General features: G+C 37.5%; 1 protein-coding gene across 11 annotated transcripts in view; it reads left to right on the top strand.

Moving 5' to 3' along the window:
- Positions 1 to 23,349, top strand: part of FRYL (FRY like transcription coactivator) — a 293,278-nt gene that overhangs the window by 73,114 nt on the left and 196,815 nt on the right. For 8 of the 11 annotated variants that reach the window (XM_089911901.1, XM_089911907.1, XM_089911905.1 and 5 more), the window contains exon 2: positions 13,521 to 13,697. The gene's annotated coding sequence lies outside the window, so the exon portion shown is untranslated. Of the gene's footprint in view, positions 1 to 184; positions 3,937 to 5,124; positions 11,358 to 13,319; positions 13,358 to 13,520; positions 13,698 to 23,349 lie in introns of those variants that run through there. The other 3 variants (XM_089911899.1, XM_089911900.1, XM_089911902.1) reach the window with 3 other exon arrangements.

Here is a 23,349-nt window from a genome sequence, read left to right as displayed (position 1 = left end):
TATCCCACAAATTTTGTTTTCATTTTCATTCAAAATATTTAAAAATTTTTTCTTGAGATTTCTTCTTTGACCCCTGTGTTACTTAGAAGTGTTGTTTAATCCATGTGTTTCGAGATTTTTCTATCTGTCATTGATTTTGAGCTTAATTTCATTGTGGTCTGAGAGTAGATGCTGTGTGATTTCTGTTCTTTTAAATTTGTTTGGTGAATGTTCTATGTGAGCTTGAAAAGAATGTGTATTCTGCTGTTGCTGAAGTAGTCTATAGAGGTCAATTATAACTAGTTGGTTGATGGTGTTGTTGAGTTCAACTATGTCCTTATTGGTTTTCTGACTGCTATACCAGTCCATTTCTTATAGAGGGTGTTGAAGTCCCCAACTATAATAGTGGATTTCTCCTTGTATTTATTTCTATCAGTTTTTGCTTCACGTACTTTGTTCTCTTGTTCGGTAGATACATGTTGAGGATTGTTATGTCTTCTTGGAGAACTGACCTCTTTATCATTCTCTAATGCCCCCCCCCACCCCTTTTTTTCTTTTTCGGTACACGGGCCTCTCGCTGTTGTGGCCTCTCCCGTTGCGGAGCACAGGCTCCGGATGCACAGGCTCAGCGGCCATGGCTCACGGGCCCAGCCGCTCCACGGCATGTGGGATCTTCCCGGACCGGGGCACAAACCTGTGTCCCCTGCATCGGCAGGCGGACTCTCAACCACTGCGCCACCAGGGAAGCCCTCTAATGCCCCTCTTTATCCCTCATAAATTTTCCTTTTAAGTCTGCTCTGTATGAAATGAGAATGGCTACTCTGTCTTTCCTTTTATTAGTGTTAGCATGGTATATCTTTTTCCATCCATTTACTTTTAATCTTTGTGTCTGTTTATTTAAAGTGGGTTTCTGGTGGGTCTTGGTTTTTGATCCACTTTGACAATCTCTGTCTTTTAATTGATTCATTTAGACCAGTGATGTTCAAAGTGATTATTGATACAATTGGATTAATTTCTATCATATTTGTTTTGTTTGTTGCCCTTGTTCTTTGTTTCTTTTCTTTTCTTTTTTATTTCCTTCTAGTCTTTTTCTGCCTTTTATGGTTTTGAGTATTTCATCTAATTCTGTTTTGTCTCCTTTGTTAGCATATCAATTATACTACTTTTTAAACTGTTTTTAGTCATTGTCCTGTAGTTTCCAATATATATTTACAACTAATTCAAGTTCACTTACAAATAATACTATACTGTTTCATGAGTAGAGTGCCTTATAGTAAAATAATTCTAATTCTTCCCTCCCTTCCCTTCTATCAGTGCTGTCCTTCATTTCACTTATAGGCATACATAATTGAATTCATTGTTGCTATTATTATTTTGAACAAATTGTTGTCTATTAGATCAATTAAGACTAAAAATTGTAGAAGTTTGTATTTTACATTCTTATTCTTTCTTCGATGCTCTTCCTTTCTTTATGTAGATCTGATTTTCTGACCTATATCATTTTCCTTCTCTCTAAAGAACTTTTTTTTAACATATTTTGCAAGGCAGGTCTATTGGCAACAGATTCTCTCAACTTTTGTTTGAGAAAGTCTTTATTCTCTTTCACTTTGGAAGGATAACTTTGCAGGGTACAGAATTCTCGGTTTGTTTCTATCAACATTTGAAGTATTTCACTCCTCTCTCTTCTTGCTTGCATGAGGTGGATGTAATTCTTATCTTTGTTCCTCTACAGGTAAGGTTTAGTTTTTTTTCTCCTCTGGCCTCTTCCAGGAATTTTAAATTTATCTTTGATTTTGAACAGGATATCCTGGGTATGTGTTTTTGTTTGTTTGTTTGGCATTTATCCTGCTTGTTATTTTCTGACCTTCCTGGATGTGTGGTTTTGGTATCTGATATTAGTTTGGGGAAATTCTCAGTTATTATTGTTCCAAATATTCTGTTTGTTTCTTTCTTTCTTCTCCTATTCTTATTACATGTATGTTAGATCTTTTGTAGTTGTCCCACAGTTCTTGGATATTCTATTTTTTTTTTCAGTCTTTTTTCTTTTTTGCTCTTCAGTGTTCTCTTTCTTTTCAGGTTTCTATTGATATAGCCTCAAGCTCAGATATTCTTTCTTTAGCCCATCAATGGCTCTCTTTATTTCAGTTACAGTGTTTTAGATCACTGCTGTTTCTTTTTGACTCTTAGAATTTCCTTCTCTCTGCTTACATTGCCCATCTTTTCTTGCATGCTTGCTTTCTACTTTATCCATTAGATACTATATTAATTATGGTTGTTTTGAATTCCCAGTCTGGTAACTCCAACATCCTGCCATATCTGAGTTTGGTTATGATGCTTGCTCTGTCTCTTCAAACTGTTTTTGTTTTTTCCTTTTAGCATGCCTTGTAATATTTTCTTGGTAGTTGGACATGGACTTACAGTACCAAGTGTAAGAGACTGATTTAAGTAGACTCTCAGTAATGTGGTGGTGAGGTGTGTGTTGGGGGGTCAGCCTGTGCCTCCAGACTGTGGATTTCACAAGTGCTTCTCAGTTTTCTTCTCTACCTTAGGTGGTACAGGATGGCCAGAGGGAGCTGGGGTTGGGTATTTCCCTTCTCCTAGCTCAGTTGGGCTCTGGTTAAAGAGTTTCTTAATTTCTCCTGAGGGCAGACTTTGTTAAGAAGAACAGAATGCTTTGGAGTATTTCAAAATATTTTTCCCCTCCCCCTGCCAGAAATTTGAGGGGATTTTTCTTTGATATTCATTATGAGAACCAGTTGGAGCTCTTGGAGATAAAACTCACAAGTATGGGATTCCCCCTATTATTGGTCCCCTTGGAGTTTTTTTTTTTTTTTTTTTTTTTTTCTGGTGGTACGCGGGCCTCTCACTGTTGTGGCCTCTCCCGTTGCGGAGCACAGGCTCGGGACGCGCAGGCTCAGCGGCCATGGCTCACGGGCCCAGGCGCTCCGCGGCATGTGGGATCTTCCCGGACCGGGGGACGAACCCGTGTCCCTTGCATCGGCAGGCGGACTCTCAACCACTGCGCCACCAGGGAAGCCCCCCCTTGGAGTTTTTAACTCTCAGAGTTGTCCACACTGAGCCTCTAGCAGTTTGTCAGTTAAAGTTCAGGTTTTCTTACCCTGGCACTGGTTCCCATGGAAGCTTCTGCTCATGGGTTTCTGTTCCCGTAAGTTGTGATTCTCTGCACCTGCCTGTCTCCAGTTTTGGGAGTAGTGGTATGCCCTATGACCTCACTCCTCTTATGAATCTTAAAAGAGCTGTTGCTTTTTCAATATGTTTATCTTTTTACTTTTTTAAGACGGAGTGGTGACTTCTAAGTGTCTTTTCATGCCGGAATGAAAACCGGAAGTCTCTCCTCACTTTTTCTATTACCGTATAGTTTCCTTTCCTGGAGGCAACCAGTATTGCCAGCCTCTTGTGGATCCTTCCAGAGCTAGCCTACTGTTCTTAAAATTTTTTAAATTAAGGTGAAATTATTGGTTTTTGAAGGGATATTCCATTAAAATCTTCTGTTTCTATGGTTATAAACCATTTCTCATTATGCTGTCATGTTTGTATGTTTTTCTATCTCTGAAACATCTTTCCCCTTGTCTGATTTTCTGGATTTGCCGAATTTTAATTAATTTTATTGGAATTTTAAAATAATCCCAAGTTAGTTTATGCTGCAGTGAAAACAATCCTCAAATTGTTAGTGCTTAAAATGCAAAAATTTATTTCTTATTCATGTCAAGTTCATGCCTTTTAGGCAAGTTGTATTCTGCCTACAGGTTTGGCAATGCACCTCCATATCAACACCTGCCTCCATAATTACAGAGACAGTGGGAAAGAGGTACAGAGCCCAGTGCCAACAGTTAAATGCTTCCATTGGAAGTTTATATATCAATTCTCCTCACATTTCATTGGCCAACACAAATCACATGACCATGCCTGACTTCAGGAGAGAGAAGGAGAGGGAAAGTGAGTAATATTGTTAATATCCTCTATATCTTTATTATTATTATCATTTTTTACTGGTTGATGTTTTTTGAGAGGAGTCTCCTCAAGTCCCTAAGCCTGGTTGTAGACATTCCTTTGGTAAGCCTTACTACCACTGTATCCCCCCAAGAGAGTGAATATCTTAGAAAAGGAAATGGTTTCACGTCTCACACCTTTGTTTAGAATTCTGCCAAGATCATTATCCTTGGAATTCAGAACATTTTGATGAGTCTTGTATTTCCAGTTCTTTTAACACTGGTGATTTTTTTTTTTTGTATACGTGCTATCCTGTGTTGATAAATAGTACAGGCTCTGTCACAGCCTGGCATGAGATTTTATTCTGTCTTATCCTGCTCTTAAAGGATAGTCGGAGTCTGTTGAAAGTTGCAGTTAGTATTTAGCCCAGTGAATTTGATGGAGGGGGGGATTGAGCATTATCTTCTGGGGTGCGCCTCGGTGGAGTAGACTTGTAAGCCCGCTCTCGAGCACAGCAATAATGGTTGATGTCAGGGCAGATTACTTCTCCTTTCCCATTGTTCTTACCTTAGAATACCTCTGTGGGAGCTTAGAATTTCAGGGGTGGGGTGATACCCCTTTTTAATTTCTAATGTTGCTAGAGTTTTCCCTTTTGTGTTGATTAAGTTATCTCAGGGCTATTTGAACAGGCAGCTGACCTTGTTAAATATGTATTCCTAGGTTATCCTGTAAGTATTATTCCTCCTTTTAAGCTAATTGTTTGGATGCAGGTTGATTCAGGTCTTTAACAAGAAGAAAAGAAACAGTTTAAAACCTGTTATTTTCTGGAAACATTAGGTTACAGCTCAAAATGTATATAAGGTAGAGTATGCAAATATATTGGATTTATGTACTGAAGACAAGAAGTTTACCTCTTCCTCTGTCATTCTGTGCTACTCTTATCTCCTCTAAACGCTGTAAAATGGAACCTTATGAAGCAGTTAATATTCATTTTGTTTAATAAAATGTTTGAAAGTCTATATATTCATTTATTTTTTTTATAGTGCATATCATGTATTACCTTTGACATCATTTATTTAATCAACAAATGCTTATTGTGTACCTGTGAGCTAGGAGATGGTGCTAGGGATTATAAATGTAAACAAGACAGTCTCTGCCCTTCTGGAGCTTGTTTTTAGTCATGTAGGCAAAGATTAAACAAATATTGGATGATAAACTCTATGATGAAAAACTAAGTTTGTCTAGAGTGTGATAGGTTTTGGTTATTTCAGATTAGCATGGTGGGGAAGGCCTCTTTGTGGGAGCATTTGCAGTCATCTGGGAGCAAAGGAAGGAAGGCAAGTGGGCAAGTCACACTCAAGGGAAAGACCTTTCCAGGCAGAGGAGTTAGCAAGTGCATAGGCCCTGATGTGGGAATAAGCTTCTTCAACTTGAAGAGTAGCAGGAAAGCTGGGGTAGCTAGAATAGAGGAAAGGAAATGTTAGGGAGACCATGGGATATTTTTCTGCATTTGATGGGAAACCAGTGGAGGATTTTTGGGCGCAAGTGAATAAATTTATATTCTAAAAAGATCACTATGGTGACTGTGTAGAATTAAGGGGTGAGTAGATGCAGCAGCATCAGCTAAGAGGCGACATGAATTGTTTGGGCCACAGATGATGACGGCTCTGACTAGGTGGTAAGCAGTGGATGGGAGAGAAGTGGCCAGATTTAAGGTATACAGTATTTTGAAAGCAGGGTTGACAGACTTGCTGATGGATTAGATACGAGGGTGTGAGGTAAAGAAAGGAAAAAAGTGACTGCCAGATTTCTGGCCTGAGCATCTAGAAGAATTGTGGTGTTATTTACTGAAGTGAAGTGCTGGGAGTAGGCAGAGATTTAGGGGGCTGTATTAAGAGTTGTGTTTGACGTCTCGTTAGATGTGCAGATAGGTATTTGAATTTGCAAGGTTAGTGCTCAGTAGAGAGAGGTCTGGGCTAGAGATACCATCTATATGCTAACAAATTCCAGATTCGAATTTAAGGCCTTTAGCCTGGATAAGGTCCAGAGGTAAATGTCAGTGGAGAAAAGGGGCAAGGACTGGCCCTGGGCTCTGCAACGTGTTGAGTTGGAGAAGAGGCAGAGGAAAAGCAGCTCTTGAGGAAAAGGAAGAAAACCAGGAGAGTGTGACATCTTGCCATCCAAGTGAAGAAAGTGTTTCAAAAAGGCGGGAGAGGAATGCTGCCGTGGAGTCAACTAAGATGAGGACTGATTATTGACCTTTGGATTTCCTGAGGTGTGGAGGTCATCAGTGACACTGGCCAGCGGCCCTGGGGGTAGAAGAGAGGAGAGAATGAGATGAAGGGGAGCTAGTGAAATACTGAATAGAGACAGTTGTCTGGAGGACTTTTATTGTAAAGGGGAGCAGAGAAACAGGGCAGTCAAGACAGGGCTTTTGCGGTGGAGGAGGGCTCCCCCCTTTTATTCTCTTTAAGGTGAGTGATCATTATGGTATATTTGTATGCTAATGGACATGATCCCTTAGGAATGGAGAAAAAAGATGTGAGATTTTTGTCACCTTGACGTTGATGTTTTCCTTTTTTTTTAGGAAGAGGTGGTCGAGGTTAGGTTGGAAGTTTTCTCTACCCCACCCTCTTCAGGGAGCCTTTGTGATTTTCTTTTGTTTTCCTCTTTTTGGCTTGCTTAGTCTTATTGTGTATCTTGATAGATTTTTATCTTTCACATTTCTGGTAAGTGGTGATTATTAGGAAGTTGAACCAATTGTGTATTTTAAAAAATGTGAAAGACATTTAACAGGGAATGTGTTTCCCAAGGCCAATTGTTTACCACAAAAAGGAAACCGCTGACTTCTTGTTATATCAGTAAAGATAAAATTATTTTGTGAATACAGTACTCCTTTTGTGAGTAACATTTTTCATACTGTGATCAAAAGAAATTATTATATGAAAACAGTAAGCTAATGGGAAATGTAGACTTTTGTTACAAATGGGAATTTACTTAGTGGGAGCCCTTAACATTTTTTGATTTCTCTTCAGAACATTTAAAATTCTTCTAATGGTGGAGATAGTTGTCATTTAAATTATGAAAAAATACAGTTTAACAAATTTAAAAGTTAGGTATCTAGTTCTTAATTTCTTGAAATGTAATAAAAAGTTTTAACTAATTTTAAGGGAGAAAATGTAGCAATACAGTGTGGTGGGAATATTTTTCACTCTGAAGCAGAAAAAGGAAATCCACAGTACTGTAAATATAGCTAATATTATAGTGAGAATATATTCAAGGGGTAAGTAGAACATCCATCACAAACTAGTATCTCCCCTCCCATTAAAAATTCATGCTTGGTAGAAAATTCCTCAGGTGAAGTTTGATTTAAAACAACAAAATTCATAGAAGATGAGGATGTTGTAATAATAGATTTCGGTTTACTGGAGACTGGCCTTCTTGAACCCTTGGACTTTTCAGTTGGAATTTTATCCCCTACTTCTGTCCTCTAGTGCCCCCTACCTCCCATACCTGTTCCAAAAAAATATATATATATCTTTGGCAGTAATAAAGTCTCCCAACTTCTGAGTATCTAAGAAGTGTACCTATGGAAAAAAAAAAAAAAAAAAAGAAGTGTACCTATGGACAAGCATCTCAGAAAGCTAGAGATTATAAAATGTTCAGATTCCAAGCCATGTTGTATTATAGATACAACTTTGTTGCATAAATGTGATTCTCAACTTTTTTTTTGCCTACATATAATTTGCACATAAGGAAATAAATGTATGTACATATGTATGTATGTCAGATAGTGATAAATTTTATGATGAAGACAAAATGGAAATAGGGCAGTGGCATGGGAGGTCCTCTGAATCTCCTTTTTCTCATTTACCAACTGGGAATAATAATAACCTACCTCTTTAGAGTTGTGTGGTCTTAATTTTGTGTGAAATGCACCTGGTTTGATACCTGGAATCATACCAGGTAATTCGGTACATGTTATTCTACTTTCCCTTTCTATCTGTAATTTGAGTCATCCAAGTCTGCAGTTTAGTGCCATATAATACGGTGTGCGTTAAAACCATGAGTTTAAACTAGAGTATGTTTAAACCATGTCCTTCGTGTGGTTTTGAAGTTCTTGCTGAAAAAGTAAATAACACAAACAAACCTTGAAGGGGCCTCATGTTTAGTGAAATAAGCCAGTCACGAAAGGACAAATACTGTATGATTCCACTTAAATAAGGTACCTAGAGTAGGCAAACTCATAGAAACAGAAGGCATAATGCTTGTTGCCAGCGCCTGGGAGGAGGGGGCGGAAGAGAAGTTATTGTCTAGTAAGTGCAGAGTTTCAGTTTTGCAAGATGAAAAGAGTTCTGGAGACGGATGGTGGTGGTGTTTGTGCAACAATGTGAATGTACTTAGTGCCACTGAGCTGTACACTTAAAAATGGTTAAGATGGTAAATTATATGTTATGTGTATTTTACACAGTTTAAAAAAAAAGTGAATCATAAAACTACTCTATTTTGGTAAGGCTTGCCCTCCTTATTTTTGGTAGATGTTAGTGAATTGAGTTGTTTTTCTCTTTCCATTTTAATAAGATATAATTGACATGCAGCACTGTATAAGTTTAGGGTGTGTGGCATAACATATCGTGAAGTGATTATAAATCAAGTTCTTGACTAAATCTGAAATAGTGGGTTGCTGTTCTTATATCATAAATCTGTGTGAGATTCCCAGAAACTGAAAACTGTTGATTATCAGAAGATTTCGTCATCTTAACTTCCAGAGGTGTCAGATCTTAAACTGTTGCTTTGAGAGCAAAGAGTATTGTGTAGTATAGAAAAGACTTTTGTTATGTTTTGCTTTGTCTCGCATGTCAATTTAAAAAATATTTGTTGAGTCCTCATTATGTTGAATGAACAACAGTAACAACATTTGTTGAGTGCTATCTGCTGGCTATTGTTCTAAGTTTATGCTTAATAATACTTATAATACTTCTAACACTTAATAATCCTTATAAAAAGTCTTACAGTTGAGAAACCCAAGGCTCTGATTTAAAAAGTGATTTTCTACTTTAAAAATGATTTTAGATGAATTTAATGCATAGAAACAAAGGGAGGGCATTCCACATGGAAGAAAGATCTGGGCGTAGGAAGGAATGGGACATGTTTGCATAGAGCAGAGTTCAGCCTGACTAGTCTAGAGAACATTAGGGAAATGGGCTAACAGTTTATTCTCTTCCATTAGGACCTTGACTCTGAGGCTAAGGAATTTCTCTACTTTATTCTATAGGCATTGGGACTGTCACTGAATTACCAAGGCAGGGAGTTTTGTGATCAGAGTTTTGCATTTGGAATATGCACTTGGCAGCATTATCTGAGATGCATCAGAGTAGTGAGAGAGGGGAGGTCAGAGACCACTTAGAATTTTTTTGATGGAAGAGTATTTTAGTATTGCAGCAGTTGGGGTCAGAGTGTAAATGACTGACTTGATGAGTTGAGAGATGAGAAAGTAGAGGCCCAAATGTGTAGTAAGAGGAAATAAAGAGAAGTCTATGGTGCATGAGCGTAAGAATTTTTTTTTCCTTAATGGTCATCTGAATATACAGGTCAGATGTAAGTTTGGCTTTGAAAAGGGAGGATTTGGAGGGTCCAAGAGGACAGGAAGAGGGACTTTAGCAGCCTTGAACTGAACTTTAAGAGTTTACATTGGGCATCTTCTTTCAGTTTAAGAGATGAGGGTATCTGTAGAGAGTACAGGGCTATGGTGGGCCTGGGAACTTGAAGGATAGAAAAGTTTCAACCTCACTAAGAGACAACTCAGTAGGGTCAACCATCAGTCTTTAGAGTGTGAGATAGAATAATAGTAAGTATACTTCTGTTAGTCTTTTATACGAATAATTTACATCGAGTAGAATCTTATACAATATTGATTGTACAATCACCAGTAGTTAGAATGGTTAAATAAAAAATTTGTTTGAAATGAAAAATAATAGGAAGGATATATGCCTTAAATATTTTATAGTTGATAAGTGTATAAATGCTAGTACATCATCAATCTTTTTTATTTTTATTTTATTTTTTTTGTGGTACGTGGGCCTCTCACTGTTGTGGCCTCTCCCGTTGCAGAGCACAGCCTCTGGACGCGCAGGCTCAGCGTCCATGGCTCACGGGCCTAGCCGCTCTGCGGCATGTGGGATCTTCCCGGACCGGGGCACGAACCCGTGTCCCCTGCATCGGCAGGCAGACTCTGAACCACTGCGCCACCAGGGAAGCCCCATCATCAATCTTTTGATGTATAGCTGAGACCTTTTCTTTAGGATATTTTTAAAGTAACTTGCCTTTTTCAAATCGTACAGCTTAATTTTCAGAGACAAAGCATTTTCTTTTTGCACTCATGTTTTGATATAATATTTAACTAAATTATATAATTATAGTAAATACAACAGGCATAAAAAGATTTTGGAACAAATATAAGATAATTTGCTCTTGGTAGGCATGCGACTCAATTGTTGGGAGAAAAATGAGATGGTGTACCAGAGAGGACTCCCCATTTCCCCCCAAAAGGAAATTGAAACTTGGGAGTTACGGTTTGTCCATGGTTTTAGGATTGGCAAGAGTCTGGTTTTATCTTGAATCTAATGTTTGTCCTATTATGTAGTGTTGCAAGGTGATAAGGAATAATATGTGAAATACTGGTTAGTGGTGAAGTTATAGACTATATGTATATATTTTTTAATACAGTAGCTTTATTGAGATATAATTCACATACCATGCAAGTCACCAATTTATAGTATACAATTTGAGGTTTTTTATATTGACAGAATTGTGCAACCATCACCACAATTGATTTTAGAATATTTTCATCATCCCCAAAAGAAATCTCATATCCATTAGCTCCCCATCTCCTCCCCCGCTGTTCGGAGTCAACCACTAATCTATTTTCTCTCTATACTGTATGGATTTGTCTATTCATATAAACGGAATAATGTAATATGTAGCCTTTTGTGACTGGCTTCTTTCACTTAGCATAATGTGTTTCAGGTTCATCTATGTTGTAGCATGTATCAATATTTTTTATGGCAGAATCCATTGGATGGACATACCACGTTTTATTTATCCATTCATCAGTTGATGACATTTGTATTGTTTCTGCCTTTTGGCTGTTACAAATAATGCTATTATGATGGTTTCTGTAGTGTAGTGGTTATCACAAATAATGCTATTGTACACATATCTTTACATGGATGTTATTTTTTCATTTCTCTTGCTATATACCTGGGAGAGAATGGTTGGTCATGTTCAACTTTTGAGGAACTGCCAGACTGTTTTCCAAAGTGGCTGTACCATTTTATATTCCTACCAGCAGTGTGAGAGAGAGTTCCAGCCATACACTTGCCAACACTTGTTTTTATCTGTCTTTTTGATTATAGCCATCCTAGTGGGTATGTATATGTTTTTAAAGTGATTTTATTTTTCTGACTATAATAGTAATAAATGCCCTTTGTAGATATTTTGGAAAATATAGAAAAGGATAAAAGAAAAAATCATTTATTTTTAAATCACTATTTAGAAATAATATTGAGTGGCTTTTTTCTCCATGTTTTAAAGTAATTTTTAAAATATGGCTAAAAGTATATATGATTTTGAGTCCTGCCTTTTTTGTTGTTTAACAGCATTTCCCCATGTTTTTTGAAGTTGTATTTTAATTTTATCCTATCAGAGAATGTCTCTTTTGTTCTCTTTGGCTTTTGTGTTCTTATTTTTTATTAATTTTTCAAATTTTACAATTATTTCAGAGGAGCCTGGAGGTGGAGTGGGAATAAATTTTTGTGGTTAATCTAACATGTTAACTAGAAATTACTTCTAGGTTAACTGCAGCATAATATTCTATCTGCTGAATAAACCATAACTTAGCCAACCATTACCCTATTTCAGACATTTATATTTCTTATAATTTTTCTTTATAAATAATGTAAAAAAATTTATATGTAAAATTCGGTCTTCATGTTGAGTTCTCAGGAATGAAGTTACTGGGTCAATCAATAGCTATGCACGTATTAAAGATTCTTGTTACATATTGACAAATTGCTTTTCAGAATTTATGTTTCCTCTAGCAATGTATATGTATTCCTTTCTTACTGTACCTTCACTAGCAATGAGTAAATGGGTAACAATTGAGTTTTAAGGTCCCTTGAGCAGGGATTTTTTTGAGTTTGTTCACTGATGTATGTATTGCTGGAAGATAGTAGGCACTGAATATATGTAGAATGCTACCAGTAGGAAAGAAAAGGGTTTCTCTGAAGGACAAGGGAATAATCTGCCATTCAACTTTCCAGGAAAGTAGCCTTGTTACACTGATCATATAACAGCTCATGTGTTTATAAAAAAGGGATGAAAGAGTAAAATTAAGCAAAAAAAAAAAAAAAGTAAAATTAAGCTTATTTGGGGAACTTGTTTTAAATTTTGTATTGTTTGAACATTTACATGTTTCAAACTCAAAATGACACTTTGAAAAGGCCTAACTTCCATCCCTGTTTCCTTACTATAACCCTGCTTTTTTTATACCAATTTCTTCTGTATCTTTACAGTGCTTTTTAATAAAAATTAACAAATAAGAATAGATATTCTTACTTCCCTCTTTCCCTCCCCTTTTTAAAAACACAGAATATAACAAAGTATATATACATATACCTTGCTTTTCTGTACTTATTTAGCATATTCTGGTGATGTTTGTATAGAAGTACACAGAGTGCTTCCTTATTTATTTTTACAGCTGCACCGTATTCCTTCTAATGGATGTATCATAGGTGATTTTACCAGTCCTCTTAAGTTGTTTTCAATGTGTTTCACTTTTACAAATAATCCCACAATAATCTTGCTGCACACTTTATTTTGTGAATGTGTAATTATATCTGTAGGAGAATGTCCCAGAAGGAGAGTTGTTGGGTCAAAAAATAAATGCATTCTGGGTTTTGTAGATATTGACACTTCCACCAGCAATGGAGAGTGCTCATTTCTTGGGGTTCCTCGGTGTACCTTTTGAAAAACAATAGTCCTAGGATCATTACCTCAAATCCCATAATATATGTATCCTCAAGTACTATAGAAGAACTCATGATGATGACCATTGTGTCATCAAGAAACAGGTAATTATGTTTAGATGGTGAGGAAATTTGTAATATACTTGAGAAAGATATTATAGGTGGTGAAAAAAATTTAAATTAGAACCTTTAAAGACAAATTCTGGGAATTCCCCGGCGGTTCAGTGGTTAAGACTTGGCGCTTTCACTACCGTGGCCAGGGTTCGATCCCTGGTTGGGGAAATAAGATCCCACAAGCCATGGTACGAGGCCAAAAAAAAAAAAAAAAAGACAAATTCTCATTTTCTTGTTTTTTCTCTCCAGATAGATGCTTTCACTATACAGTTGACATTTTTTTATAAGTAAGTTCTTCTTGGCCAAATTCTCAAGTAATAAAAACTAACTTCAATAATGATATATGTTATACAAAAACTGTTAAAATATTACAGCTTTTGTTTTAAACATGGCTGTTACTAATAACCAACCATATTTCTTTTCTCTCTCCTTTTTTTTTTTGTCTTTCAGCCTTTAACATTCCACATTCTGCTTTGTACATGGTGAATCACTACTGCTTTGCACCAGTGTGCCCACTTGCGTGCCTATAAAGTACAAGCTCCAGATTGAAAAAAGCTTCTAGATGGATCTTTTCCAAATTTGGTGTCTTTTCTACAAACTCTGTGCCTCAACAACCCTTTCTAAGTGGTAAGTGATATGTACTTTTAAAAAAGAATAATAGAAATTTGTAAAACAATTTTTGTTTGGATTGCCTTCCCCCTTTTTATGCTGCATTCTCTTTTGGTATGGAATAAAAATATTTTATTCTAAAGGTTTCCCACTTCAGCAACTTGTTCTGCTCAATTTTACTCCTCTGCACCCCCAAAAATGTGTTTTGAGTAAATCTCAGAGATGTTCAAAAAACATACTGGCTAACTAGCACCTATGCTTCCAAAAAATCTTAGAATATGTAAAGGGACACACAGTGCCATGCTATAAAAAGAAGAGCTGGCATTACATACCTCTCTTATCAACTCCATAAATGTGCACATAATTTACAATTGCTAGGAATAAATATAAAAATAGGTAAACACCTTTATGTATATGTACTTTACATGCTCTGTATTATATATTGATATTTTACAAATAATTTCATTTTCATATACAAGTGGCAGTTTTTGATGTCACAAGATTATAGTTTATATTTATTTCATAATTAGAGATTTTAACCTCAAGTGTTTTTTAAATAATGATTTAAATTTATATATTTACTGCTATGGGTGATTACCACTTTTAGTGGTTATTACAACAAGTGAACTTATAAAACTGGGCTTACTAAAAGTAGTTTGATTTGGGAAGAAAACTGTTTTATGGAATGATAAAATTTTGGATTTAAGAAATAAAAAAGCTGTGAAAATAGAGTAATTTCAGTGCTGAACTAGAAATTGCACGTTAAGTGAGTTGTAAATGTTAGTATTTTATGATTTGTTATTGGTTCTGTTTTCATTTTGCCAGAGCCACAGATTCCAACTTTAGGTCTGTATATTTTCTTATTATAAGGCTGAGGTAGTTTTTCCTGTTGCTCTCTTTTCCTACCTACTTAGGTATCTTGAGTCCATTGGGTCAAGAACATCCTCTTCCTAGCAATTGTAAATTATGTGCACATTTATGGAGTTGATGAGAGAGGTGTGTAATGCCAGCTGTTCTTTTTATAGCATGGCACTGTGTGTCCCTTTTCATATTCTAAGAATTTTTGGAAGCATAAGTGCTAGTTAGCCAATATGTTTTTTGAACATCTCTGAGATTTACTCAAAACATATATTTTTGGGGGGGGGGCGGTACAGAGGAGTAAAATTGAGCAGAACAAATTGCTGAAGTGGGAAACCTTTAAAATAAAATTATTGTTGTAAAATATCGAATATTCATTTTGAGTGTCAGTCAGCAGATAGTTTCCAAATGCCTGCTGTTTATGGATAAAAATACACAGTGACATTTGGCATTGTGAAGAGGTAAGTCATCAAATAGAAACCATGGCATTAGATGAGGATGCAAGGCAGGGAGGTTGAGTGAAGAATGGGGTACGTTTTAGCTCTAACTCTAACCATTAATTGCACAGTGTTCTTGAGTGTAAGTTATTAGTCTTAGTAGCCCTTGGTTTTCTCATCTATGAAATGAGTGAATTAACTAAATGGTTTATAAGGTTTTTTGCTGCTTTCATACACCTAACACTTTGTTATGAACAAATTGATAGATGTTTGTTTTTTTGAGGATACCTTTTCTTCTCTAGCCTTTCCAATAGAGATATTTTTAGACTACTTTATTTGAATTGTGGGGTTAGAATAAGGTCCCCACTATCAATCATTATCTTTTCTTTTTTTTTTTTTTTTTGGAAATATATTTTTAAATTATTTATTTATTTTTGGCTGCACTGGGTCTTCGTTGCTGTGCCCAGGCTTTTCTCCAGTTGCAGCGAGTGGGAGCTACTCTTCGTCGCAATGTGCAGGCTTCTCATTGCAGTGGCTTCTCTCGTTGTGGAGCACGGGCTCTAGGCGCACGGGCTTCAGTAGTTGTGGCACATGGGCTCAGTAGTTGTGGCTCGCGGGCTCTAGAAGGCAGGCTCAGTAGTTGTGGCACAGAGGATTAGTTGCTCCACGGCATGTGGGATCTTCCCGGACCAGGGCATGAACCCGTGTCCCCTGTATTGGCAGGCGGAGCCTTAACCACTGTGCTACCAGGGAAATCCCTCAGTCATTTTCTTTTGAAGGTCATATCTTTTATTTTTTTTTCTGCACATTCTTATCCTTCTCTTCTCTTGACCTCTGGAGTTTTCCTTCATTTGACTCTTCATTTGTTCCCTTTCTGTTTCTCGTATCTTATTAGTGGCTCTCATCATGTTTCCTTGACCTGTCTAGCAGCCATTGTTTTCATCTTAGTATTTTCAAGGATCCCTACATCTTACACCAGTGATTCTAATCCTGGGACCCTTTAAAAAAATACAGATACCTTCTAAAATGAGCTTGGGAGAAGGGTACGATATTTTGGAAGGTAGCTGAAACCTACTAGTAAACCAGCATTATTAGTTCACCAAGACTGGAGTCCCCAGGTTTTATACCTCGTCACTTCTTGCCTTAGATCACATCATCACTTAGTTAAATTTCTGTGGTCTTGGAGTCTCCTCTCATGATCATAACCCTCTATCGTGCCACACTTTTTGAATCTCTTCTTTGTCTTTATTATGACGTGTAGTTTCTTGGCATTTTGTTTTTGTAGTTAAGTTAGCTATCTCCTAGCTTCATTTGCTTTCTACTCACCCAAACCCCATGATCATATTTGCAGCAGCATCTTATGTTCTGTTGCCTTTTTAACTTTGTGAGGAACCTGTCCAAATCTCAAACCTAAGTTAATTTGCCATGTATATATTTCCTAGTTCCAGCTGCTTGATGCAGTTAGAAAAGGTCACATAAGTAAGTTTGGATCTACTAGGCAGTCATTTACTTGATCTCTAAACTGGTTCTTTTCAAGGTTGGCTTCTTACCCTTCCTTCAGAAGACCCCACACCTTGTCACAGTCAAGGTGTCTTTTTGGGGCTGTCTAGCATACTTCCTGACCTGTTCTTCTTTTCACTTCAGAATGTTTCTGTGTCTAAAGAATAAATTATGTACCTTATTATAATTTTTATTACGGGAAATTTAAGACCTATAAAAGTAAACAGACTAGTGTAATGAATCCCCTTGTATTCGTGACTCAGGTTCAGTAATTATCATGTCATGGCCAAATTTTCAATCTCTCACTGACTTCCCTCCCATTCCTGTACTATTTTAAAGAAAATCCTGGGTATCATAAAATTTATTTGTATTTCAGTACATATCCTTATGTATAAGACCCTTTAAAAAATATAACCATGATACCATTATTAATCTTAAAAAAACAATTCCAATATAATCAAATATCCAATCAATGTTAATTCTAATTCTCTCACACGTTTTATTTACTTATTTATTTGCTTGCCACGCCACATGGCATGCAGGATCTTAGTTCCCTGACCAGGGATCGAACCCATGCCCCCTGCAGTGGAGGCATGGAGTTCTAACCATTGGATCCCCAGGGAATTCCCCTCACACATTTTAAAAGCAGTTGACTTGATTGGATCAGGGTCTAGATAAGCCCTTCCTCCATTGCAGTTGGTTGATCTTTCTCTTAAGGTTTCAACCTCCCCTCCCTTCTTTTTGTTTCTAAAATTTATTTGTTGAACAAATTGCGTCTTTGTCTTGTAGACGTGGATGTTTCTGATTACATTCCTGTGAAGTGATTAAGCATACACATCTGACCTTTGTACTTCCTGTTAATTGGTCGTTGGATCTAGAGACTTGCTCAGACTCAAGTTCAGATTCTTCTGGCAAGTCTTTGTCTTTGGGCAAGTGTCTCTCTGGTGCACACAACGCCTCTCTTTCTGTCTCTCTTTTTCTGCGGATTAGTTGCCATTTTGCCTCCATGCTGTAGATTAGGGGTTGGCAAACTTTCTCTGTAAGGAGGCAGATAGTGTATATTTTAGGCCTTGTGAGCCATCTGGTCTCCTCTGCTGCAACTACTAAACTCTGCTGTTGTAATGAGAAAGCCGCCATAGACAAAATGTAAATGAATGGGCATGGCTGTGTTCCAATAAAACTTTATTTACAAAAACAGGTGATGGACTCCCTGCTTGAGGCCTATTAAATCATTGGGGTTTGGAAAATTTTAATATTGTAACTTTACTTTTCATTTATTAGGTGAAATGTTCTATAAAGAGAAGCTATTCCATGTGTACTGTTTGTTACGTGGTAGTACAGTTTGTATAGGAAATGTTAGACAGAAGCTTGACAGTTTCCCTTGGCTTATGAATTTCAAAATAATGAATTGGGTATATTAGCTTTCTCCAACAGTGACTAATTAGGGTCTCCCCTTCTCCACATTCATTATGGACTCTTAGATTTAAACATATTGGATTTTTAAAAAATTCATTATGGTAATTACCCTTATTGATGCTCAAATTATTTAATCTTTGGCCAGTGGGAGCCTTTTAAGTTTGCTTACTGAGTTATTTTGACATGACTCTAGTAGTTTTTGATAGCTTCTTGATTATCTGGTATAACAAGGAGTTCCAGGCTCATCACGTACATTTCCTCCCCACACGTGGTGTCAGTAGTTTCTCCAAGGAGCCCTGATTCCTTCATTGGGGAATGGAATTTCAAGACCACAGTTTGAGCTCTAGAGATTCTCATTCCTAGTGGGTTGACCATTGTTTCTAGGCCTTTTTTGGTAGTCAGAACTAGGGAAAAATTTTTTTTTTATGATAGAGTACCTCATGAATTCATACTGATACTTCCAATTCAGTTTCAATACTATAAGATTTTTAGTTAATCTTTTTATTTTACATCTGTATCTTTCAACTGAAAATTCTAGTTCTCAGTGATACTAAGAATAATACAATTAGAATATTTCATAATTACTTATTTATAGTACCCCCATAATACACACAACAGTCTCAGAATAGCAGTACCAGCATTTTGTCTCTGTCTGCCTTCTTTTCTCAATCCATGTTGTTGTATGAAACATTATCTGTTGCTGTGTAACAAATCACCCCAAAACTTAGTGACTTAACACAGCAAACGTTATTATCTCACAGTTGCTGTGGGTCAGTTTCTGTGGGGTGCAGCTTAACTGAGTGCCTCTAGCTCAAGGTCTCTCATAAAGCTGCAATCAAGGTGTTAGCTAGGGCTGTGTATATCCCAGGGCTCAGTTGGAGGAGCCACAAAGGAGCCTTTTGGGGTGCTTTGAAATGTACTCATGTGATCATTGGTAGGTCTCAGGTCCTTTCTGGCCATTGGCTGGAGACCAGTCCCTCAGGCCTCTCCATGAGGCAGCTAACAACATGGCGCTGGTTGTTAGCTTGGAGCAAGGGAGGAAAGGGTATCCAAGATGGAACCCATGGCCTTTTTAGTAACCTGTTCTTAGAGTGACAGCCCAACACGTATGCTGCATTCTTTTATTTATTTTTTAAGTTATTGTGGTAAAATATACATAACATAAAATGACAGTTTTAATCATTTTAAAGTGTATAGTTAAGTACATTGCATTAAGTACATTGGCATTAAGTACACTGACATTGTTGTGCAATCATCACCACCATCCATCTCCAGAACTTTTTCCAAACTGAAACTCTACCCATTAAACACTAACTCCCCAGTCTTCCCTTCCACATCCCCTGGTAACCACTATTCTACTTTCTGTTTTTATGAATTAGACTACTCTAGGTACTTCATGAGTAGAATCACACAGTATTTGTCCTTTTGTGACATGCTCTTTTCACTCAGCATAATGTCTTCAAGGTTCATCCACATGACAGCATGTGTCAAAATTTCCTTCCTTTTTAAGGCTGAATAATATTCCATTGCATGTATATACCACATTTTGTTTACCCATTCATCCTTTGATGGACATTTGTTTCCTCCTCTTGGCTATTGTGAATAACACTTCTATGAATATTGGTGTTCTACTGCATTCTTTTCTTAGAAGCAAGTCTCCAAATCCAATTTATACTAAAGAGAAGTTAGTTATATAACAGTGTAATACCAGGATGTGGGGATCATTGGGTCCCTCCTAGGGGCTGCCACCACACTGTTTAAGTTAGTCTTAATAATTGTTCTGTATAGTTCTGCCACCAACAGGGTATACATTTAAGTTAACTTATTTAATTTTTAAAAATAAATTTATATTTTATTTATTTATTTTTGGTTACGTTGGGTCTTCGTTGCTGTGCGCAGGCTTTCTCTAGTTGTGGCGAGTGGGAGCTACTCTTCATTGCGGTGCGTGGGCTTCTCATTGCAATGGCTTCTCTTGTTGTGGAGCACGGGCTCTAGGCATGTGGGCTTCAGTAGTTGTGGCACGCGGGCTCAATAGTTGTGGCTCACAGGCTCTAGAGCGCAGGCTCAGTAGTTGTGGCACACAGTTTTAGTTGCTCCGCGGCATGTGGGATCTTCCCAGACCAGGGCTCAAACCCGTGTCCCCTGCGTTGGCAGGCGGATTCTTAACCACTGTGCCACGAGAGAAGTCCCTAAGTTAACTTATTTTATTTTTGATATTTAATGACTGTTCTAAAATGTAATTTTGTTTTATAATCATGTATAATAGTTTCATGTTTCCAAAGTCAAATCCACAAAACAAGGTTTATTCAAAGGAGTCTAACTTCTATCTCTGTTTTCTCTACCATTTTCTTTCTCTTTCTAAGTAATTATATTCTAAAACCAAGTTTAATATAAGTAGGCTATGTATTCATATTCCTCTTTAGACAAGTGATAAAATATTATATGCTTTCTCTTTTCACTTAACATATTCTGGAGATCACTCCTTAGTAGTAAATTACTAATTCCTTTTTATAGCTACATAATATCTCATTGCATGAATGAAAAAACAGTGCTATTTAACCAGTTCCCAAATGATGGGCATTTGGATTGTTTCTAATTTTTTGTAAATAGTACTGCAGTGGATAACTTTGTAATTCATATATATGTGTTTATATTTTTGCCATTGTACATTTGGGACAGATTCCTAGATGTGGAATTGCAGGGTCAAAGGGTAAATGAGTACACAGTTTTATACATATTGCCAGATTTATCCTGATAAGAATTATATCTCTTTGTGTTCCCATCAGTAATGTACGAGAGTGCCTCTTTGTGTATATATAACCTTATCAACAGAATATATTGTTAGAATTTTGGGGTTTTTGTCCTCATTGTAGTGTTAATTTTCATCTCTCATTATGAGTGAGGTTGAATATCTTTTTTTAACTTTAAAGTTTTATTCATAGACATTTCAGAACCACTTAAATCAACTATGGATTTTTTTAGACATAACATACCGTGTTTATCTTGGACATATTAGGCTGAGTATCTTTTTATATGGTTGAGGCATTTGCATTTCTTTGTTTTTTAACTGTCCATTTCTTTAGCTCTTTTTCTCTAGGTTTGTTCGTGTTTTCTATTTTGTAAGCTCTTTACATATTAGGAATATCAACATTTTGTGCATTTGCTTTCTTCTTCCTGCCAGTTAAATAGAGGTAGTCTCTAATCTGCTTCTAGTTTGCTTTGTTTTGCTTCTTATCCTTTTCCATTAGTGTTACATTTTCTCTTCTGGCTAAATCATTATTCAGTATTTGATGACTCCACTTCTGCAGCTCAAACCTATCCCACCATTTCTTCAAACTCAACATGTCCCAGATAGGATTCAACTTTATCCACAAACCTGATATTCCTGTGTTCCCTTTGTCAGGTATGGCGTTACCATTTTACTACTTGAGAACTTGGAGTGATCTTTTATGGTTTATTTATTATTAATTCAGTAAGTATTTGTTGAGCACCTGCCAAGTGCCAGGTACTGGACTAGGCACTAGGTAACAGATAGTCACAATCCTAGCTCTCAGGGAACAGTCTGATGGGGGAATAGGTAGTAAACAAATATACACACAAACCCATGTCTCAATGGGTGGTAAGTATTTCAAGAGAGAATTTATGGGCTGGGACACGTGATTAGATTGGAGAGGTTAGGGGGTAGCCTTTTAGGGAAAGTGACATTTAAACTGAGATTTGAAGGTTTGTTAGGGTTCACCTGGTGAAAAAAATTGGGGTTCCAGATACAGGAAACAGCATGTGGAAGGATCCTGAGGCAGAAAAGAAGTTCTAGGAAATGATCAGACCAGTTTGGCTGGCATGTAGGGAGAAGGGGTAGAGGGCCATGAGATGTGATCTGATTTACTTTGTAAAATGATCACTCTGGCTCTAGGGGTGGAGGGGATGTGTGTGTAGAGGTTGATGAGGAGGCTGTGGTGGTAACCGTGAAAAGTGGAAGTGTCGCATTCATTCTCTTAGTGACATTCTTTCAATTCTACTCTGGTGCTTTGTTGTTTCTTCCCATATTTTTATATCCACTGCCCTCGTTCAGAAAGTCACCTCCTGACTACTCTGATGGGTTTTTACAAATTGGTCCCACGCTGTTTTAGTCTCTGTTCGCCAGCCAATCTGGTTCAGAAGCAAACTTTTAGAAATCCCAGGTCTGTTCATATCACTTTCTTTCTCGAAAACTCTTGGTGGCTCCCTGTGACTGTTAATGTTATGTGTCCACTTGACTGGGCTGAAGGATGCCCAGAGAGCTGGTAAAACATTATTTCTGGGTGTGTCTGTGAGTGTGCTTCCAGAAGAGGTTAGCATTTGAATCAGTAGACTAAAGAAAATCCTCCCTCACCAGTGTGGGTGGGCGTCATCCAATCATTGGGGACGCAAGTAGAACCAAAAGGCAGAGGAAGGGTGAACTTGTTCTGTCTCCTTGAGCTGCGGCTTCCATCTTCTCCTGTCCTCAGGCATTTGAGTTCCTGGTTCTTGGGCTTTTGGACTCTGGGACTCACACCGGCAGCATATCACCCTCACCCCCGACCCCAAACCCCTTTGGCTTCAGACTGAGAGTTACACCATCAGCTCCTCTGTGTCTCAGGCCTTCAGACTCGGACTGAATTTATCCCTGGCTTTCCCGGGTCTCCAGCTTGCAGGACTTCTCAGCCTCTGTAATTGTGGGAGCCAATACCCATAATAAATATCCTTTTATGTATCTATATTATCCTGTTGGTTTTGTTTCTCTGTAGTCTCTGAACCTTAACACATTCCCTCATTGCAGAAAAATGAAAGCCCACCTGAAATTGAAGCCTTTCTCATTTTCTTTAAGCTTCAAGGTCTGCTACTCTGAGACTACTTTTCTTTAGGCAGCCAAGACTGATATTATTTTACCTCTTTTTTTTTTTTTTTTTTCTGGTACGTGGGCCTCTCCCGTTGCGGAGCACAGGCTCCGGACGCGCAGGCTCAGCGGCCATGGCTTACGGGCCCAGCCGCTCCGCAGCATGGGGGATCTTCCCGGACCGGGGCACGAACCCGTGTCCCCTGCATCGGCAGGTGGACTCTCAACCACTGCGCCACCAGGGAAGCCCTCTACCTCTTTTTTTAAACTCATCTTCATCTTCTGTCACGACATCTCTGCCTCTTGAACCCTATTTCCCCTTCTCTCTCTTTTTTTTTTCTTTCCCCTAAAGTCTCCATTCAGATCCTAACTGTTCCCCTAATCCTTAAATCTCCTCAGTCAGGTTGACTTTTAACATTTGTTGATATGTCAGTTCTAAGATTCATCACAGCCTGTGTTGTATTAGAAGCACTCCTGTATTTATTTGGAGTGCAAAGAATTGTGTATATTTCATTTGCTGAACAGACAAGAACTCAGTAGATATGTGTTGAATTGTAGGAGATTAGGGATCATTCCATGTGCTTAGATCCCTCACTGAAATCTC

The sequence above is a fragment of the Delphinapterus leucas genome, chromosome 5 (genome assembly GCF_059928025.1).
Source record: "Delphinapterus leucas isolate spDelLeu-1000000601 "Yukka" chromosome 5, BTC_Dleu_Yukka2, whole genome shotgun sequence".
Taxonomy (NCBI): Eukaryota; Metazoa; Chordata; class Mammalia; order Artiodactyla; family Monodontidae; genus Delphinapterus; species Delphinapterus leucas.
The sequence above is the reverse complement of the archived record's forward strand: the minus strand, read 5'-3'. Positions and strand labels throughout refer to the sequence as shown.